Consider the following 9,797-nt stretch of genomic DNA (forward strand, 5'->3'; position numbering starts at 1 on the left):
CTTGTAGTAATAAAAGATATCGAACCCACAGGGAACGCTTTTTAACTAAAACTTATTTTAATTCAGTTTTATTCTCGACTTTTAGGTTTAACTTAAGAAAATCGTTTAATTAATTGTATTGGTTAGGATTAGATGAGAATTATATGTTGAACTTTAGAGAACAATTCTGTCTTGAGATTTGATTACAAGACAGCAACTTTCGTGTTTAGAATAAAAAGTGTATAAAACTTATTCGCATTAAACAAAGAAAGCAACTATAACTTTGGTAAGATTATGAACATGTAATAATTCAAGAATTTATGCAATTAAATGGCTTTGAACCGTAGAAATCTCTCTAGATCGGAGCAGATTTCTACCTTAATCAAATTGGCATTTTATATCCGATAAGCCGCGCTAACGATCATATCATCCATAAAAACTAATTCTTTCAAGTGTTCAACAAAGTTTCTTTGTAAATATAATTGTGTAAAACGTTTTAATGAAAACACCAGTTTATTACTTTGAAAATCATTTTGTCAGAATAACATCAAAATAACAACAGAAAGAATATATTGAATAAGATAAATGTATTATTAATGAATTGTGAATCTTCACAAGTTAACAGAGAGGAAGAAACATGGATAGCATTTTGACGAAAACTTTGAGATCCAGGTTGTCAATCTTTCCCTCAAACTCCGTAGGTTTGTCAGACCCTTTTGCGCTTCAGCCGTTAGTTCTTCTCGCTGAATCTTCGGAATAGAGACCGCTAGGTCCACTACCAGAATGAGAACTTGTCTTTGAACAATTTTTAAAACTAAACTAATCACTACTGTGTTTATAACTAATCTAAGCACAACTTGTGTACAACAAGTTTGCTTTTACAGAATTGAAAACTAATATGACTCTTTTCTGAGTCAGAGTTTCTTCAACATAATATCTACTCTCTTTCTATAACAAACAACTAACATTGAATTTTGAAATGAATCACTTATTTATAATTGGTGAATGGTTGTGTTAGAAGGGTCGTGTCGGCTGATGAAGGGTCGCTTTTATCCAAACGAACAGACGCGTTTTTTGGATTTTTGACATGTGAAAGTTGTGCAGAATTGTTCATTGTCTCAACTGAGATTTTGAGAATCTCAATCTCTACACGGGGCATAGGAGAAGGCTGACAAAAGTCGAATTTTGGTGACTAAGATTAGCGTGTCGCGACTGAGATTTTGAGAATCTCAGTCACGACAGGGATGTTTTCCCCCGTCTCTCGGCTGCTTCTCGTCTACTTGAATCGATCTTCTGATTAACACGTATTTTTAGCACGTAACTTAGGTTTTTCCCTCGTTTTTGCTCCGTTTTAGCTCCTATTTGGATTTAACCAAATAATTAAGTACCTTGCATCAAAGAAGTATATAAAGACGTAAAAGTACTCTAAATGAATATAATTAGCACAATTTCAATGTAAATTTAACGTATTTATATATGATATTTTAGGTATATTTTGGGCTTAACAAACTCCCACACTTAAGCTTTTGCTAGTCCCGAGCAAAATTTCACTGAATTTATTCTTTAATCAATCTCTTTATAAATAGAACATATATCCATATATTCCTTTTTAAATTAGTTAAACCGAAAGAAAAACTTTTCATGGTAAATTTATACGCAAAGTATCAAACTAGCTAGTGTAAAAGAGATATATCATTCGTCTTGTATCTCAATTTTTATATTGAAGTATTCGGGACGGTGTAAGCACGCATGTTTTTGAATCTTTCATCTCAAGGCATTTCAAAGCACAAAATTTCCTTTCCCAAACCTAAACTATTACAAATATAGATTTATTAAGGACTTAGGTTTAATATATTTACTTAGTCACGCTCGTGATAAGGGTGGTCTCGTCCGTGATTTTATATGAATTAATTTGCTTTTGTGTTCATTTAAGAGGTACCGACTATGCCATGGGTGGACGCAATCGTTACTTAAAACTTTAAACACGTTTAATTTTGCTTTAATTTCTAAAGTTCATTTCATACCTCGATTGTGATAAGGGTGGTCGCAATCATGGCCAAAAGTACTGTTTGTTTACTTTTTCTTCCCTTTCATACCTCGATTGTGATATGGTTGGTCTCAATCGTGGCCAAAAGTTAAGAATACGACTACTTAATTTAATTAACATGTAAATAAAATTGGGAAAGAAAAATAGCACATTCATCCTATATTGACTTGAAATTCAACATGTATTATGACTAAAGTTTCCTTAAAAACTTCAATTAGTTTTAATGTAAGACGAAAATCATACCGAGCTAAAAAGCTAAAGTTGTTAGTTCGATTTATGCCTATAAACCTAATTGAAAATTGAAAATAAGATTTATATCTATCATGTACTCATGATATAAAATAGAGATTTGAAACTAAAGAAATTTTACTTATATATATTTACTCGAGACGTTTTTTTTTATAAAATCGTTTCGGAGATTTATAAAAATATTTCAAAAAGATATTGCCCGTATAGAAATATTATTTCTAACGATAACGATAACCTTAAAATATGTTAAACATTATTTTGAAAATTTGTTGAAACATATGAAATGTATACTTAAAAAAAACGTTGCATTTCTGTTTATAAAAATGTTGCATTATATACATTACTTAAACATTAATAACAACATGCATTTATACTTAAATAAATAGCATTCATTCTCATTCGTTGCATTTATTCGTACTTAAAATTAAAACGAATATGAAATATCTCCTCCCACACTTAATTTGGACCATGTCCTCATTGGTGCAAAAATTGATAAAACACAAAAAATAGTACGAAATTAAATCATACGAATTAGAATGAAAAATATGGTAAGAAAAATTCAAACAAAATAATAAATTGTACCAAACATAAATAAAATTGTACCAAACGTAACATAACATAATAATAACAACGAAAATGAGTTAAAGAAAGAAAGGATAAAACTTATCAAGGTGAACTCGGTGGTGATGGCGTAGGCTCAATGCCTTGGCGTCGGAAGAATGAGAGCAACCGGCGATGAGTAGATTTGTGCTCACGTCTCAAAGTAGTGATATTGGCATCCACCGTGTTTATCCTCGAATTCATTTCGGTATTGTTGGCAATGACTTCATTTAACCGCAAATGCATTTGACGGTTATTCTCGTTCATTTGTGTCAAAACACGTTACCATCCAACCTGTTCTTCAATATTTGGTTCCTCATTTGCTTGCTCTTGGGCCTTTGCATCAACATTCTCCTCCTCCTCTTCTTCATAAAATTCCTCATCATGTTCCTTATCATCTTCGTGGGCACCTAATCATTGAGAACTTGAAGCTTCACCATCCAAAGTAGCAAAAATACGTCTTGTACGATCCTCGTATGATATAAATGCGGGTGATCCAAATTTTTTCAACAAATGGGCTCTTTGAAGTGCCGTGATATCCAAGGAAGGAAAACCAACATGAGGCAAATTTTGATAATCCGCTAATTCACTCCGAGCACCCAAAACAATGCCGGTAATTAGATTACCCATTGGCACTTGCTTATTACGTGAAGCAGATGCTCGGACCAAATTAGTAAATATCATTCCAATACTATCAATGGTCAAATGCTTAAAAATACTATCCAACACAAACAAATCACGGATTTGCACATTTGAACTCTCAACTCGACCAAATAAAGAAAAGGATAAAAATTTGTGAAAGAAAAAGACACAATTATCCTTAATTAACTTGATAGACGTGTTCTTCGGATGAAAAACATCTAAGTCGGTTAAAGAATGCCAAACCGTGTGTGCATCAAAAGTCTTTGGTTTTGAATAAAAATTTTGAGTAGGAAAACCAAACCATTCTCCCATCTCCTCATACCCGACCTCAAAACGAACACCATTATTGCAAAAAGAAATAACACCATGCGTCGTATTATAATTTAGAGTGACTAAAAACTCCACAATATGCGATTCACTACTAGGAAAACGCATGCTAGCAAATCTTTTCCAACCAAGAACGGTTAAAAATTCATCAATACGTTCGGTAAAGGAAAATACGTTTACCGTTTCAAAATCGATAAAAGGCATGTCGATGAACTCTATCTTGTGATGAGAGAAGTGGCGAAATTTTCGACCCTCCGCCTCCGTTTCAATATTGAATGGTGCTCCATATTGAACTCGTAATCTATTGGCTTCAGTTGCTTTGGTTTTGTTAGCAACTCTCTTTTGTCTAGGCATTTTTGTGTGATTTTGGTGAAAGAGATGAAGAGATTTGAAAGAGATGAAAGAAATTATGTAATGGTAGAGTAAGGTAATGTTTGTGGTTTAGGGAAGAAGAAGATGAATAGGGTAAAGATATATTGGGAAGGTGAGTGAATCTTGGTTTTGGGAAGAGTAAAAGATGATTGATTGGTGTAAATAGAGGTGATGTATATAGGTGTAAGTTATAGGTATTGAATAGGATAGATTAATAGGTATGTAATTTGAGTAGGAATAGGAATTAACCCAAAAATCAGTCCCATTCCCGTCACTCAGGTCGCGTGTCACGACTGAGATTCTCAAAATCTCAGTCGCGACAGCAAGCGTTACAGGGGACTTAATTCTCCTAAAAATTGGTTCTTTTGTTGCTTCAACTGAGATTTCAGAATCTCAACCGAGATTCCGGAACTGCTGGCTAAAATTGGATATTTTTGACAATATCAACATGATTAATTCAACTCCTCTTGTAATTAAGTAACATTAATGCTAAGTTTTAATTCCTGAAAACAAAACTGAAATATTAAATTGAAGGAAAACCTAAGGTTTTGCCTTAATTAAAAGATACATTAATGATGAAAAGAAAATGGAAATTATTATTCATAATGAAGATAATTACAATGAATACCTCATTAGATATATACATAAAAACAAAACATCTATGTACACAAACATCAAACATATGTACACTATGTACAAACAAATAATATAAATTTAAACAGTATCCCTATGAATTGGAATATGGCGTGCATTGGCCCTGTTAATCTTCGCTTATATGAAGATTTGTCTTTCTCTAGGAGAAAGAAATTTTGGACCAGAACGAAAAACCTTTTTTACAAGTCCCTCACTTTCCAAAAACTCGTAATTAAGAATAGGAAATGGTTCCTTATCAGTCCAAGGAACAGAAACTGATCCCTTGGTACCCAGAATTATTCCACATATGATATTCCCAAACCCTATTTTCCGATTCTTCGAACGGGAAGCAGCAACTAATCCCTCCATTAAAATCTTTGAGGAATTAACTATGTTGCCTTGGAAAATATCTCCTAACACATACAAATCTGTATCTTGGACGACACTGCTTCTGACTCGACCAAACAAACTATGACAGAGAAATTTGTGAAGATACAGCATGGAGTTAGAATTTATTGATTTGTTGTAGGCAAGACTTGGATTGAATCTCCAAAATCCTGTCAACATTCTCCATATATCTGTAGAAGTCATATCTCTTCCAGGATGGTGTTAAGTAGTGTCCCGTGGTGGAAAGCCAAACCAGGCATGAAGTTCAGGATATCCAAAAGTGAATATCTTACCCTCACAACGAAAACTGAGACGAACACGCCTCTTGTTGACGAAACGAATAGTAGACAGAAACTCTAGTATCCAATTACCAATAATAGTAAACTTCATTGATGCAAACTTGGTCCATCCTAAGTATGTCAGATAACGATTCATATCATCGCTGATCCCGAGTTCTTCATTCAGGAACTCGTCCATATACAGCATTCCACAAAATTGTGCATATCTAAACCTTAAATATCGTCTTCCCTCATCTTCATTGTAGATGGGAAACCACACTACAACAAATCATCACTTGCGCCACGAAACATGCCACGAGAATTCAAAATTCGTGGCATATTTCCTTTTAGCCACGGGAATAAGAGACTCCACCATAAACTTTAGATTACATGATATATTTATGCCACGGGTAATTGTTTTTCGTGGCAAAAATATACTTATGCCACATAAAAAACTTACCCGTGGCATAAAATTACTTATGCCACGGGTAATTTATTTGTGGCAAGAAAATTAATTATTTTCACATTAATTCTAACCTATTAATTTTAAGATAAGTAAATTATTAGTCCATATATTTTATCTATTATACTAGTTAGTTCATGATCTCTAATAAAAATTTCAACAAGTTGACGGAAATAAAAATATATGGACTGTATAATTATTTTGAAAAATAATTATATTACTGAGTAGTATAGTATATAAAACTATAGGAGTAGTGCATTGTTTTTATTCAAAAAAAAAACTATAGGAGTAGTACATTATTTACCTTTAATTTTATAGTAAATAATTTAATAGTCCCCTTATTTTTATCTAGCACACTGTTTAGTCCATTTATTTTGAAAAACACATTATGAGATCCTTTTTTTTTGTCAATATTAACCCTTTGGTCATTCTGTCTATTTATTTTTAGATTTTTAACCATTATATTCTGCATAAATAGAGAGACGAAAAATAACAGAGTAACATGACTATTTTGTTAGTACTATGACTATCTTGAAAACTAAGATATGTTTGGTCATAAATCTAAAAAAATAAAAAAATGACAAAATGATTAATATTGATAAAAGATAGGGATCTTATAATATGTTTTGTAAAATAAAAAAGACTAAACAGTATGTTACGTAAAAATATAGGCACTAATAAATTATTTACGCTTAATTTTAATATATCAATTCTTTATTTTACAAATAAGTAAATGGCGGGCAGAACAAAATTTCCTTTCCGCCAAAAGCTAACCCAGCCACTCCCAATTTTGTAATGTTTCCCTAACCTAGGTTTCTCTTATCTCTGAAATCCTTTGCCCAAAGGTTGGCTCTCTGTCCCTTCTCTGAAAATCGAATATCAAGGCTCACTCACGGTTGATTCTTACTCTTCCCAAATTTTTGGGCAGCAACAACTTCATCGCCATCGGCGGTACTCTCTCTCTCTGTTTTTTTGTTATTTGTTTTGCCCTTTTGCTTTTTGAGAAATGGTTGGTTCTTAGACCTTCTGAAATTGAAAAGAAGACATTGAATTGTTTAATAATAGCTTAACATTGTTCAATTTTGGTTTAACTGAGATCAATTTTAGTTTCGTATTGATCTGTTGTATCACATTTAGACCTAGCTCTTAAAAGTTCCGCTCTGCATCTACAATAAAAACACGGTTGCCTAATAAAATAGAAAAGCAAGGAATCATTAACTAGTTATCCAAACTTGAAGTTTATTTGAATATGTAATACCTGAGTAGCTAGGGTTATTATTGTTATTATTATTCATATAATTTCATATGTTGATGTTGTACTAAGAAATCATATATGATATTTACTATTATCACTGAAAGTGTATATGATAAAAAATGGCATTTTAAGCCCGGAGGTGAGCTCAATCTTAATTTAGTTTTAATATGAAGTTAGTGGAAGTTAAGTTTTAATTTCTTATGATAGAGTCTAATTGTGCCTAACTCAAGTAAAATTATTTTTGGATTGCATTCAGTTCTAGTATAAGCAAATAATGCTTGATTGAGTAAAGAGAAAGGGACATTAACACTAAAATTATATTGACTGCTTGATTAGAACATTTGTTTTATTGCCTTAGGCAGAAAAAAGACAAAGGGACGTTAACACAAATTATATACAGAACAATAAAGCTGACCATTCAAACTCATGAAAATGATAGGGTTTACTTCCCAAAATGGTATGTTATAGGTGTGAGAGGTAGTCCTGCCCACTCAGGTTTTGTGACCCGTTTTTCCAATTTAGACTTTAGATCTTACCTGAGATGTCTAAATTGGATGCCAGAAGCACTTAGAAAGCCGAACTTGAGCTCATTGAGCATGTCGGGTTGGATTATGATGTTTACTTGCTAATTTACTTGATAAGGTATGATATGATGAGTTAGTTTGTATATTTTTTTGGGTTTACTTAATGTAGTTTATTGGCATTGATCTTTTTGTTACTGTTTCCGATGCAGACTTAAGATTTTTGTTCCTATTACAATCCTCGCTTGGGCTATCCTGGTTCCAGTGATTTGTCTACTGACACCTTAGCAATAGTAAATGTGACTTCCAGCAATATGTAAGAGACCATCCTCCTTGTTGCTGCCTATTGTTTTTTTTTACTTAATTCGTAATTTACGTTTTACTGTATATAAACTCAAGGAATGGTCTTTCATACTTGTGCTGATGTTGTAGTTAGTTTCTTTACATTTCTATCACCTCTATTATTTTATGGATAATAGTTTACATAAAGAATTTCTCATAATTTTTTTTCGTTGCAACTATTTTCACTTTGTTAATTCGTATTTCTCACTTGAAGTACTAGTTTCCTCTTTTTCCTTATGCTACAGTTTCGATGAAAATTTAGGACAACTACATCTTCATGACACTCAAACCCATATGCACAAAAGAGCTATGAATGCACTTAGCTTAACCTAATAGGATTTGCATGAATCCTGATGTGGATAAAGCAAAAACTTAATTGGAATTTTAGGATCTGTAGATTTTGGAAAGTTGTATTTGTGGATTTTGCTATTTGGTTTTTGCTCATGTACAAATGTCTATTAATCTTGAGGAACTCAAAAAGAGACATTGGTAGAAAATAGCCAAACTTTTAGTGTCATTTAAAGGCAGTAGCTTGTTATCTACATGCTATTGTTACTGATGGGTATGCCTTTTTTGTTGGCCTGATTGTCAATCTCATCAATGGTTTCTATGTTAAGCTTGTTGAGTTGGCGAAGCATCAGTTAATTTGGGTTATTAATGAAATGTTTGGTGTTTTTGGAGTGCATTTTAATAGAGGCTAAAGGTTTTGGCTGGTAATTTAAATTAATAATTTAATTAATTTTATAATGCTGCTTGTTGATAATAGATTATCAATATAGCTAAGTGTACATGTTCTGATATGCACATAACAAGATATGTTGTGGACGTGCTTGGGATTTTAGGAGCTATATCTATGCTTTAATAAGATATCACTTGATAGTATGAATATTGAATAGAAAAATCTGTTTCTAATTTGCATTTGATTTGCATGGAAGTTAAAAAGTAGGCTTAATACATAATTATACATTTAAACATAGTTAAAATGTGGTTGACAAAGAAAATTTAAACCGTACCATTTTAGCTTAGTATTATGTGCTATATAAAGTCTACTTTATTCACTATAATTTTTGCAAAGAAAGTATTGTATGAATTCATTAATTAGTATATTTTTCCATAACACTGCTCCATCATTTCATTTTGAGTTATGTCCTTGCAATTGAAATATTAATGCTGCATTTGCGATTTTATGTTTCTATTTAGCTTGATAAGCTGGGCTTTTCCAAGTGTATGTAATTAGACTTAAAGATAAAGTTCAGTTGAAATCAAAAAGGAGAAATGGGTTTGAGAGATGGAAAGTTGATGCATTTTGAATTTTTTGATCTGATTATTTATCATTTTGCCATTTTATATTGATTTTGATTTTTTTTAAGTATTTTGGTAAACTTTCCCCTTAAGTTGATACATGTTTGCACATAGTATAGTATTGTAGTTTATAGACACTAATTCAATTTATTCAGGTTGTTGCAGAAGCTAGGAGCTTTGAAGCTTTCATTCCTCTACGTCTGCTGTGTATGCGTTACTAAGACTTCGCTTGCAACACATATGTTGGGCTTTAGTAACACAATTTTAGTCACTCATGCCGTAATAGAACATGTATAGTTTTGATATTCAAATTCTGATATTATTTGTATTTTGTTTCCATTTTAATATGATAATATTAGTTGTTTTTCTTGGAGGTCCATTGACGGTCTTTCTTTTCTAC

The 9,797-nt window shown here is 32.2% G+C and overlaps 1 long non-coding RNA gene across 1 annotated transcript; it reads left to right on the top strand.

The window, feature by feature from the left end:
- The first annotated feature begins 6,728 nt into the window (after window positions 1-6,728).
- On the top strand, window positions 6,729-9,797 carry LOC136210842 (uncharacterized). Its single transcript, XR_010678236.1, has 3 exons — window positions 6,729-6,928; window positions 7,966-8,069; window positions 9,553-9,797. It is a non-coding gene; the product is annotated as an uncharacterized lncRNA (long non-coding RNA).

Source organism: Euphorbia lathyris, chromosome 1 (genome assembly GCF_963576675.1).
Source record: "Euphorbia lathyris chromosome 1, ddEupLath1.1, whole genome shotgun sequence".
NCBI classification, from domain to species: domain Eukaryota; kingdom Viridiplantae; phylum Streptophyta; class Magnoliopsida; order Malpighiales; family Euphorbiaceae; genus Euphorbia; species Euphorbia lathyris.